This window comes from Vanacampus margaritifer, chromosome 2, assembly GCF_051991255.1.
Source record: "Vanacampus margaritifer isolate UIUO_Vmar chromosome 2, RoL_Vmar_1.0, whole genome shotgun sequence".
In the NCBI taxonomy this organism is placed as follows: domain Eukaryota; kingdom Metazoa; phylum Chordata; class Actinopteri; order Syngnathiformes; family Syngnathidae; genus Vanacampus; species Vanacampus margaritifer.
The window spans coordinates 7,953,938-7,965,612 of NC_135433.1; the positions used below are offsets into that span (position 1 = coordinate 7,953,938).

The 11,675-nt window shown below is 39.2% G+C and overlaps 1 protein-coding gene across 2 annotated transcripts in view; it reads right to left on the reverse strand.

Annotated features, from left to right (window-relative positions):
- The window catches only part of b4galt2 (UDP-Gal:betaGlcNAc beta 1,4- galactosyltransferase, polypeptide 2), a 124,604-nt gene that overhangs the window by 68,660 nt on the left and 44,269 nt on the right, over positions 1-11,675 (reverse strand). The window lies entirely within an intron of this gene.

Consider the following 11,675-nt stretch of genomic DNA (forward strand, 5'->3'; position numbering starts at 1 on the left):
ATGGATGGATGGATGGATGGATGGACGGACAGATGGACAGACAGACAGATATGCATTTCATGGGTGGATGGGTGGAGGATGACTGATTATAGGATGACTGATTATTTTGGATGGATGGATGGTAGGTAAAATAGATGTTCGGGCATGATGAGATAATAATTCATTGATGATTGAATGGATGGATGGATGATGACTGATAATAGGATGAATGGATGGATGGACGGACAGATGTGCATTTCATGGGTGGATGGGTGGAGGATGATTGATTATTGGGTGGATGGATAGATGGATGGATGGATGGATGGATGATGACTGATAATAGGATGGATGGAAGGATGGACGGACAGATGGACAGACAGACAGATGTGCATTTCATGGGTGGATGGGTGGAGGATGACTGATTATTGGGTGGGTGGGTGGATGGATGGATGGATGATGACTGATAATAGGATGGATGGATGGGTGGCTGGATGGACGGACAGATGGACAGACAGACAGATGTGCATTTCATGGGTGGATGGGTGGAGGATGACTGATTATTGGGTGGGTGGGTGGATGGATGGATGGTAGGTAAAATAGATGTTTGGGCATGATGAGATAAGGATTCATTGATGATTGAATGGATGGATGGATGGATGATGACTGATAATAGGATGGATGGATGGACGGATAGATATGCATTTCATGAGTGGATAGGTGGAGGTTGGCTGATTATTGGGTGGATGGATGGATGGATGGATGGATGGATGGATGGATGATGGATGGATGGCTGGTAGGTAAGATAGATGTTTGGGCATGAGGAGATAAGGATTCATTGATGATTGGATGGATGATGGAGATCATGGGTGGATGGATGGATGGCTGGATTGATGGATGGATGGATGAATGATGACCGATAATAGGATGGATGGATGGACGGCTAGATGTGCATTTCATGATTGGATGGGTGGAGGATGACTGGTTCTTGAGTGGATGGATGGATAGATGGTAAAATAGATGTTTGGGCATGAGGAGATAAGCATTAATTGATGATTGAATGGATGGATGGATGTCATGGGTGGATGGATGATGACTGATAATAGGATGGATGAATGAAAGATGACTGGATGGATGGATGGATGGATGTGAATGTTACATGCTAGGCTAGCTGTAAGCTTGTCTGATAACTAGAATAAAAATAAGCTAGGTTAAATGTTATCTTGTATGGTAACTAGAAGAAATGCAAGAAGCTAGGCTAACTGTTAGGCTGCGTGGTAACTTGAGGAAAATAGATTAAAAAAAGAAAACAAAAAAATTTAAGAAAATAGAGGCTATGCTAACTGTTAGCTTTGCTGGTAAGGTAACAACTACACTTGGGCGACAAACTTCTGTCCTTGCCATTTTTGGATGGATGGATGGATGTGAATGTTATGGGTGGATGGGTGGATGATAGGTAAGATAGATGATTGGGCATGAGGAGATTAGGAGTCATTGACTGATGATGGATGGCTGGATGGATGGATGGATGTGCATGTAATGGGTGGATGGATTTCTTTTCACTGGATACATTTTTGGTGTATGTACAGTATGGTAAGGATGAATAAGTGAGTGGATGAGTGCTTGCAAGACAGTGGAAGGAGGGGTCGATGATTACACCGACAAGAATCTGTGTGAATGATGATGGATAGATAACTAAAATACCACAAATAAGCTACAGTAATGAAGTGCATGAGTATGTGATGCTAACAGAGGCAGCAGTAGTTCACTGTGGGACAATAATGATAACTGACTGCGAGTCTCTCATGTTCATATTGTTCTTTTTTTGTTCTTCACAGCAGCAACATAAAACAAGCTGGCTGCCTCCATTCGTCTTCTTCCTCTGGCGCTCGCATTTAATTACGATATCAAACGTAGTGGGGAGGATCGCTTGTGCAGGCTACCATCGCGAAAATCTGGGCTTGTGATTATTTAAAATAAACACGCTGGCTGTGATTAATGGCTCGCCTTGATGATTTGAAATTGAACTGCTAACACACACACACAGAAAATAAAAGATTAAATACGCTCCACTGATTTCATGTTGTTTCCCCTCCACACAAATTAATGTCTACAAGCAGGGAAAAGCGTATAGATAAAAGTTAAAAGGCATACAAGTTTAAAACGGCACAATTTTTGTTGCATCTGCGAGCGTGTTGAATAACACAAAGGAGAAACAAAAGAGTGGTGGCGCGGGAACAACACGCAGATGGTCACGTCTCGGTCCAAAGTGCTCTGAGGCAGATCCTGCATCCACTCCCAACGAGTCCATTCCAAAGCAGATGGTTTTCACCCCTAAAAAATGGACGCGCACCAAAATAAGAGGTCGAGAACTACGCCGGGTACACATAGAACGATTTTTGAAATTTAAAACTTCTTTTTTTTTTTTTACCCAGTGTGTGCTTACTGCTCGTAGAAGTAGAGAGACGTTAAGGAAGTAACTAAGCTTATACAGCAAAGTTGGGGGGAAATTAGATATTCATTACAAATGAAAATAATTTAATTTTTTTTAAAAAAATTAAGGGCAAAAACATAAAAAAAAAAAAAACGTCCATAGATTGTAAAAAAAAAAAAATGGGAAAAGAACATAATTTGATATGAAAATAAAATCATGCAATCACTACAAATTAATACAAAAATAATAAATGTAAATAGTATTTTTTTTTTATGAAGAAAATAGCTAACAATAGCGAGTGTCGGAAAATACACAAAGGAAGAAATAGTCATAGAAAACGAAATAAAAGAAGCTAGGTTAAATGTTAGCCTATCGATCAACTATAGCAAAAGCCATAATCACTTAATAACCCTAAATTAATATGATATAAAAATGTATAAAACAAATAAATAAATAATACAATAAAAAGGCATTACAAATTAATGTCAACTATAAAATAACAGTTAACAAAAGTGTGGGCGCTCACATTCATTAAAAATGAATACAATAACCTAAAAAAATTACAAATAAATATAAATAAAAAGGATGTCAAATACAAAGAAGAAGAAAGAGTGGTAGAAGAAGTAGTAGTAGAAGCTGATCTGTTAACTTGTCTGATATCTAGATAACTGTTAGCTTGTCTGGTAACTGGAAGAAACAGTAGAAGCTGCGCTAAGTGTTAGCTTGTCTCGTAACTACAAGAAATAGAAGCTAGGCTTAGCTTGTCTGGCAACTATAAGAAAAAGAACATGCTAGGCTAGCTGTAAGCTTGTCTGATAACTAGAAGAAAAAGAAGCTAGGTTAAATGTTATCTTGTATGGTAACTAGAAGAAATGCAAGAAGCTAGGTTAACTGTTAGGCTCCATGGTAACTTGAGGAAAATAGATTAAAAAAAAAAAGAAAAAGTTTAAGAAAACAGAGGCTAGGCTAACTGTTAGCTTTGCTGATAAGGTAACGACACTGGGGCGACAAACTTCTGTCCTTGCCATTTTTATTGTAATGACTGATTTTTGTGACATGTTATATAAGCACTCAAATCAACCAGCCTAAGGATTTGTCATTGTAAATAACGAACATCAGTTTAACATTCACGATTATTGCCCCGACTAGGGAGGAAAAATCATTCTTAACACGACCGACACCGCAGGATAATTGCTCTGGATAATCTTTCAGAGACATCAGTCAAACCCACCATGGATTTTGGCCGGTTTTTCAGAATCTTTGTACCCCGCTTAACAATCCAAGCCACCTTACGGGACTTCACTGCGAGCCAACAACAAGCTGGACTGGAACCAAGCAACAATCGACTGGCTCCCGTTGCAAACTCGTCTCCTGCCGTTACCGATCGCTGCCACCGATCAGCGAGGCGCCGGTTTCCAGGGAGTCGTCTGTCTCCCTGGTGGCATGGACCCAATCCGTGCCAAAAGCGTACGCATGCCTCACATTTGGCGGGTGGAGGGGAGAAAGAAAGATAAAAGGCCTGACCTAAATACAGGTAATTCACCACAGTGGCTCACGTTCAGCAGCCATTGAGATGAATGGAAAGTTGTATCCTCTTTAAACACGATTTCTTCCTTTTTTTTCGTGGCGGCGTGAAACTAACCAACTCATCTGTCACAATGGGAGACGTAGGATGAGCTGACAAACCACTTAAGCTTCCCTCCCACGCCATGGAACAATGGCGACGGGGGGGACACACCATATGGGAATAACTTGAGAGCTGGACCTGAATAAACAACACAACGGGGACTATTATTAGCCCCTTTCACACCGCCTTCCTGGCAAATTGGCGCATCAGAGGCGTAACGGCATTTATCCGCTTGTCTCTTTTAGACAGAACTCACTGAAGCGCGTGTTCGCAAAGCCATTGCGGTTTCATGTATTCAGATAATTCGATGTTTGTTGACGTCTGGGCAAAGTGACAATTGTTTTCGACACAAAGGGGTAGGTAGTCTCGCGGCTTCCCGCCTCTGGCCCTAAGTCAAGGCAGCAGATTTGCGGTTCGACTTTTGGTACCCGTAGCCGTATTTTTTGCACACGGCTAATTTGAGGCTTGGCGAGGACTTCAGACACTGCGTTATACTGCCTTGATGAACTTGCAACAATCACTTTCAACATATAAGGGGCATGGGCAGGGAGTACCTGGTTCTAAACTTTACACTCGTTTGCAGCTACCCGACACCGTACCACCTCCGAGTAGTAGTAGAAGCTGATCTGTTAACTTGTCTGATATCTAGATAACTGTTAGCTTGTCTGGTAAGTGGAAGAAACAGAAGAAGCTACGCTAAGTGTTAGCTTGTCTCGTAACTGCAAGAAATAGAAGCTAGGCTTAGCTTGTCTGGCAACTATAAGAAAAAGAACATGCTAGGCTAGCTGTAAGCTTGTCTGATAACTAGAAGAAAAAGAAGCTAGGTTAAATGTTATCTTGTATGGTAACTAGAAGAAATGCAAGAAGCTAGGCTAACTGTTAGGCTGCGTGGTAACTTGAGGAAAATTGATTAAAAAAAGAAAGAAAGAAAAAGAAAAACTTTAAGAAAATAGAGGCTAGGCTAACTGTTAGCTTTGCTGGTAAGGTAACTACACTGGGGTGACAGCTACCCGACTCCGTACCACCTCCGACACGTCGTAACCCGATTTATACCCATCATCATACATCAGCGCCTTACACTCAAGCCAGCGACACCATTTTTGTCATTGGTGGGGAATGCCAACTCGTCCACATTTTATTTTCGGATATTTTAATGGAGCCAATAACTGTAGCATCCACGTGGGTGTCCTGGTAGGATGCGAGATGACTCACAGCCCTCACGCTACCCACTGGTGGGTGCAGCTCATAGTGAGAATCCTCACTTGGTTCGTTTCCAGGTGGAACACTTATGAGCTAGTAGCATCCAAGCTAGCTGGCTGTTTTGGATGAGCTTTCCCAATGATTCAGCAGCTTTCAAGGCCAAAATACTATTGTTTATCAATGTCTTAAGGGACTATATTAGAATTCACTAGAAAGGGCTGTAACTCCTGAACTTTTCTTCGCAGTTAAATGTTCATTGTTTACAACAGGCGAGGCTAATCTGTCTCTGTAAATATGAAAAAGGCGAAGAGACAAAATCACACATTGTTACTTCCTCGATGCAGTGATATATTCAGAAGATGGACGGGAGATTAATGAAGGGGATTTGTTGGGACTTTTCAGTAAGGTCAAAACACTCAAAAATAATCTGGTTTGCTGCAAAATCACACACTTAACATAAAAGCCAACAGAAGCTTAAACTTGCCATCACTCAAAGGCTTGAAGAAGCTCTTTTTTGGGTTTGAGCTACATCAAGCCTTCTAAATCAAGCATCCCGGCCTGATTTGAGCCCCGATCCGTCACGGACAAGACTGTTAATATCTTCATGATTTGCTTTCAAATTAAACAACATCGGAGGTTGTAGTTTCAAAGTCTCAAGAAATGAAGGCCAAGTCAGACATATTGGTTTTGAACTGGGTGAATTTTTAAAATCGCCTACAAGGGAATTTGCTCAAGTAAGCTCCAATCATAAGCAAGTATCCTAGAAGGATGGGAGATGCTAAATTATTACACTCTTTTTGCCTACGGCGTCTAATGTGAGTAGAATATGGCATCAAATTTTGATGATTATTGTGAGGATTTGCCATGAAAAAGTAGGAGTGCTTGCAGTTTTAATTTCTTGAAATGTTTACAGGTATGTCAATTGAGGATCTAGGCCCCGCCCACACGAAAGCCAGTTTCAATGTATCCTCACAAGTTTTTTACCGTTTTCGTCCACACGATGGCGCGGTTCCGCAGCTTGAAAACCGATCACTTTTGAAAGCGGGCTCCAGAGTGGAAAGATTTCAAAACGCGCCCCGTACGCGTCCGTCTCCGTCAGTCTGTCAACAACAATGGCGGATAGCCGTGTCGTAGTCGTTTTGCGCAGCCTCCTTAGCTTGCTTAAATATTTTCCTTCTTTATTCCCACGTTCAACAAGCGGTGTCGTATTTGAATCACCCGCCATTGTCACTTCTCCTGTGTTCGCCTTTTTCATGTTGTTTTGATACATTAAGGCTATGTTTGTTCTGTAGATTGCAATAAAGTTAGACAAAAAGTATTCGTCTTCTTCGCTGATTCTTCTTCTACGCTTTCCGTTACCTTCCTGTGGCTGCGCTACAGCGCCACCCCAGACCTGGCATATACATTACAGCCGTTAAACGTCCTCAGGGTCTTCTTTTGGACGCACGCAAGTCTTGAAATGCTTCAAGTGTGCACGAGATTTGTTTGAGGAACGAACTTCCGTCTATACAAAAAACACACAAACATTAACATGGCCCCATTACAAAACAAAATAGAAACACAAGACTTATACTAGCTAACCATAAAAATATTTCACCGGAAAGCAATAATCAAATATTTGATTATGTTTTTAGTAATTTATTATTTGTATGTGTTTTTGTTTGTTTTTTGCCAAGAGAATAAAACACTACAATTTCTCCAACTTGATTCCAAAGTGTCAAACTCACAAGCAGTATCATTAGTTAACTACATAAAAATCTGGACCTCAATAAAAACCCAGGGGAAAAAAAACTATACTTTAACTGACTTGAGACAGGTTCTTACTTTGTTTTAGGTCCAGAAAAACCGACAGACTGCATCAATAATTAACTTTTATGATCAGCGGGGCATACCTCGAAGAGACAAACCGGCAACGTGCAGTAGCTGAAGGGGAGCCGGCTCGGTTCGCTATATTGATTTTTCACGGAGTGCTGTGTGTGTGCTGCCATGTGTGTGTGCAGGCCAGCATGAAGTTCCCACAGGTAATTGATGAGAAATCGAGACGCTGTAATTGGACCTTGAGAGTGTCTGTCCAAAGCCTGCCTGCATGTGTGTGCGAGTGTGAGAGAATACTATTGAGTGCTACTCTTTTAGATCTTGTACAATCCATTTGTTCATTTACTGTCCAAATACTTCATTAACCAGATTGGAACTTAAGTAGAGTCGGCATCAACCAAGCCAAACAAACAATCTTAATTTAAGTCAGAACCATCAGCCTGAAATAATTTGGATCCATGACTTGTAATGTCATGTTAATTAAATTAAAATGTTAAAAATTCACAAATCAACGTGAAAAACACGTCCATTTTTGTAGTTTTTTAATTTTTGTAGTTTTTGGGATGAAATTGAATGCAGACATTCCAAAAGACATCAAAGTTTGTTGAATCATTGTCAAACAAAAAATTGGAATAATGTCCCAATTCACTCTGTACTGCTGAAGGAACTGAAGTTTCCACTGGATTTGATGTGTGTGATTTTTCGCATTTTTATCTTTTTGGGATATAATATGACAAAAAATGCGCAAAAAGTGTTTTTCACATTTTAGGGATGAAACTGAATGAAGACATCCCCAAAAATTAAAAAAATGTAAAAAATGGCAAAAAATTAACATAAGTATTTTTCACGTAGCAGCGACAAAATTTAGGTCACATTCCCTACTGAAGGAACTGTTTCGACTGAATTTGATGCGTTGGATGAATCCATTCACTTTTGGATATGACCTCAATTTTATCGCTGCTATGGGGAAAAAAACGACCATCTTTGTCTTTTTTTTAATATTTTATTTTTTTTTTTTTTTTTTTGGGATGTCTGCATTCAGTTTCATCCCCAAAACCAAAAAACAAAAAACACACACACACAAAATAATAATAATAATAAAGTAGTACAGAGAGGGAATTGGGACGTTATTCCAATTTTGTGTTTGACAATGATTCATCAAACTTTGGCCACCATGCTCTTCCCACACACACACACACAGTCAAAAAGTAAGATGGGTGCACAATAGACAATTGACCACATGTTGATTTCAGTGAGGCATCCATGTTGTTAATGCCAAAACACCTGATTGGCTTTAATCATCATTATAAAGGCGACCCGTTACCTAGTTGTTTCAACCCCTTCTAGTTGTATTCAGGCTTCTGCTCACTAACAAGTGTCAATCACGGGTTTGGTGCTTCCTCCATTAAATGAAACTGTGCAGACTTGTTCCTTCCCTAGTCACCATGGCAACCAAAGCCAAACTCATCATTGGCCCAGCGGGGATAGATGAACAGTAGCTCACTTGCATGAGACAGAACAGGCTAAACTCAACAAGATGGAAAACAGGGTGCGGAAAGTCAGCTATTAATTGTTGATTTTTACAGTATTTTGACTAAAGCATGTCACAGAAATATTATCTCATTCACTGCCATTGACGACTATAGACGTCAAAAATTCAAGTGAACTTTTTCTATTAGTTCAAAAAATAATAATTTCATTTCATTTTTTATGAAAACCTAGAAATTTTTTTTTAACAGATATAAAATTTGTGATTAATCGTGAGTCAACTATTGAAGTCATGCGATTAATTATGAATACAAATTTTAATCGTCTGACGCCCCTTATTTTTAATATTTTTTTTAATTAGGGGCGTCAGGCGATTACTTTTTTTTTTATTGTAATTAATCAAATGACTTCACTAGTTAACTAACAATGAATCACAAATTTTATATCTGTTCTGAATGTACAATTGAAAAAAATCTAGGTTTTCATATTTTGTTAGCAAAAGTGGGAAAAAAAAGTTCAATTAATAGAAATAGTTCAAATACATTTTTGACGTCTATAGGCGTCAATGGCAGTGAATTTGTTATTTTAAGTTTCACTGTAGATTTCCGTCAACGGACTGAAAAACACCAAAGGCCCGCCATGACTTTTTCAACTCACAATCAAAGAAACGTGCAAGGAAATCATGTGGAAACCTCACAAATGTTTATCGTTTTCATAAAATGAATTCTAAAAGATTCAATCTGCCATCTAAGAGAGCAATCCGCTAATCGCTCTCACACTAATTTCCCCGGAGTGAATATTTAGAGCACATTAGAAAGATGATATTTGACGGCGCGCCACGCTTCTCCTCATTGCGCCCGAAACGGCGCGAGACCTTCGCTAGTTCCTGAGACGGATGCTAATTCCATCCGCGGCAGATGAAGACGCCGCAAACATTATCCTGAGGTTGTCTTTAAAACATCAAATAAACACAAACTGTGTTTTTATTTGTGTAGCCATTGATAATCCTTTTACCTAATCCACATCCAATCTCTCACAATGTTAATCTGCCAGGCGTTACGGCCCACGTAAACACTGCAATCCAAGACCTGGCGTGAATAATGACATTGTTTTGGTTCATTTGTTTGGCGACAACTTGAGGCTTTCGCATGCTGGCGGGCTAATGCGCTAATTTTATTGTCACTACATGAGCAGCATGAGCCAATACACATAGATTACAATCGCAGATAAGACCACTTACATGACACTGACCTAGTGATGTTTTCAAACTTTTTAACCAATGCACCCACTTTACCAGTCAAAACACTCCAAAAGAAACTGAAATGGTGAAAACCATATGAGTGGAAAAACAAGCAATTGAGCAGTGATAGAAAAACCAGTCAGATCAATTTCATCTCTCCAGTACTCTTCATTCATTTTCAGATAATAACCAATAACCAAGACCGTGAGAAACTGTAAGACATGCTAATCACTTTCCACCGTTGCTACCCATTGTTGTTATTACGTAACGTAATTTGTGAGGAAACTGCTAGCGCACAACATTTTTATTAGCGCTGAGCAAAGCGAGGACGTTTGCAACAGAAATAGAAAGAAAAGAAATAATTCATGCTAACTCTCCTTCGGGTGGAAAATTAAGCACGCCGCACCATCAAGGAGACGGCCGTTTTCAAGAAAATTTATGGCAGCCATTATTGTGTAAAGAGGAGGCCTTTTTACCTCCTAAACCGAAGGGTTGCTTTCTCAATGTGGGGCTTAAATGGCTTGATTGAGAGGTTAAAAGTAGCTAATGCTATTTCTTAATGAGCACAAAGATATACCGTAGCGTGTGGAAAGTTCCACTGGACTAGGAATCATTTGTAACAGAATCTGGAGTTAATTTCTGTTCTTATTCATCCCAAATCAATCAGTTAACCAATTAGTGGATGGATGGATAATATGAAACACTACCTCTGATAACATGATGACATTTATCGTAAATCAGCTGCTTTTCGTAGATCAACTACTTAGCTAAGCTAGCATCTAACGTTAGAAGCTAACAGAGTAACTGTACAAACAGGTTTTAAAGCAACATTTTACCAATTGCAGAAGCGTACAAAACGTGTCAAAATAAGTTGAAAGATAAACATTTGAATGAATACATTTCAAGTTAAACGAAAAACAACTAATACAAATCAAGAAAGCGGTCTACTTTTGAGAACAATTTGTGGCAGGTAAAACAGCATGCTAGTTGATGGGCTAGCTAGCTAGCGGGTTTGTGTTAGCAGTTGATACAACTGCCTGGACTTGTCAACAAGTTTCGCCAAAAAAAGCCATATAAAATGCAAAACAAACCAAGCCAAAAGGGGCCACATATTATGCTATTCTAAGCTTTCCAGAGTTAACTATAAGGTTATCGACAATTCCGAACATTCGGGCATTCTGATATTTCAGCAATACAACCCAATTCAAATGTTTTTTGTTTTTTTATACAGTGAAAAGAAATGACATATTTTATTGCTTTTGCCTGTGACTGGCACACAAACCAGATTCAAACAACATTTTGAAATCAAAATAATCTTCACAAATCAAATGACAACAATCAAAAGTCCAAAGCTTTTCAATGAGCGGAGAGCGTCATTTTACTGAGTAAGACCGTCATTTTGACTTGTGACGTAGGCTCGGAATTGTCAACTGGCATATACTGTATATATGATTATGTACTTTTGGCACAATGGCTATGTAATTTCTTTTTAAATATTTTGGTGGCTATTTTTCGAACTCGAATGTATAATGTCTGGCTTAAAGGGATACTTGACTCATTGAGCTATTTTCAGCAGTAAATTGGTAATATTTTGTCCAGAATAAATTTGATAACATTAATTTTCATGTACAATTAATACATTTAAAAACAATTTTTTCCACTTGCTGTCAACTGAAGATGACATCACCTGTGCTGAGGAAGTAAGTAACGACCAATCATGGCTCTTTTTGCTGACCACACCCAGAAAACAGGTGAGACATGATTGGTGTGAAAAATAATGAAGTTATCAAATTTATTCTGGACATTTATATTGGATATTAACTTTTTATTGCTGAAAATGGCCCAATGAGTCAAGTATCCCTTTAAACCCCGCCTCTTAAAGCCGCCTGTTGTGC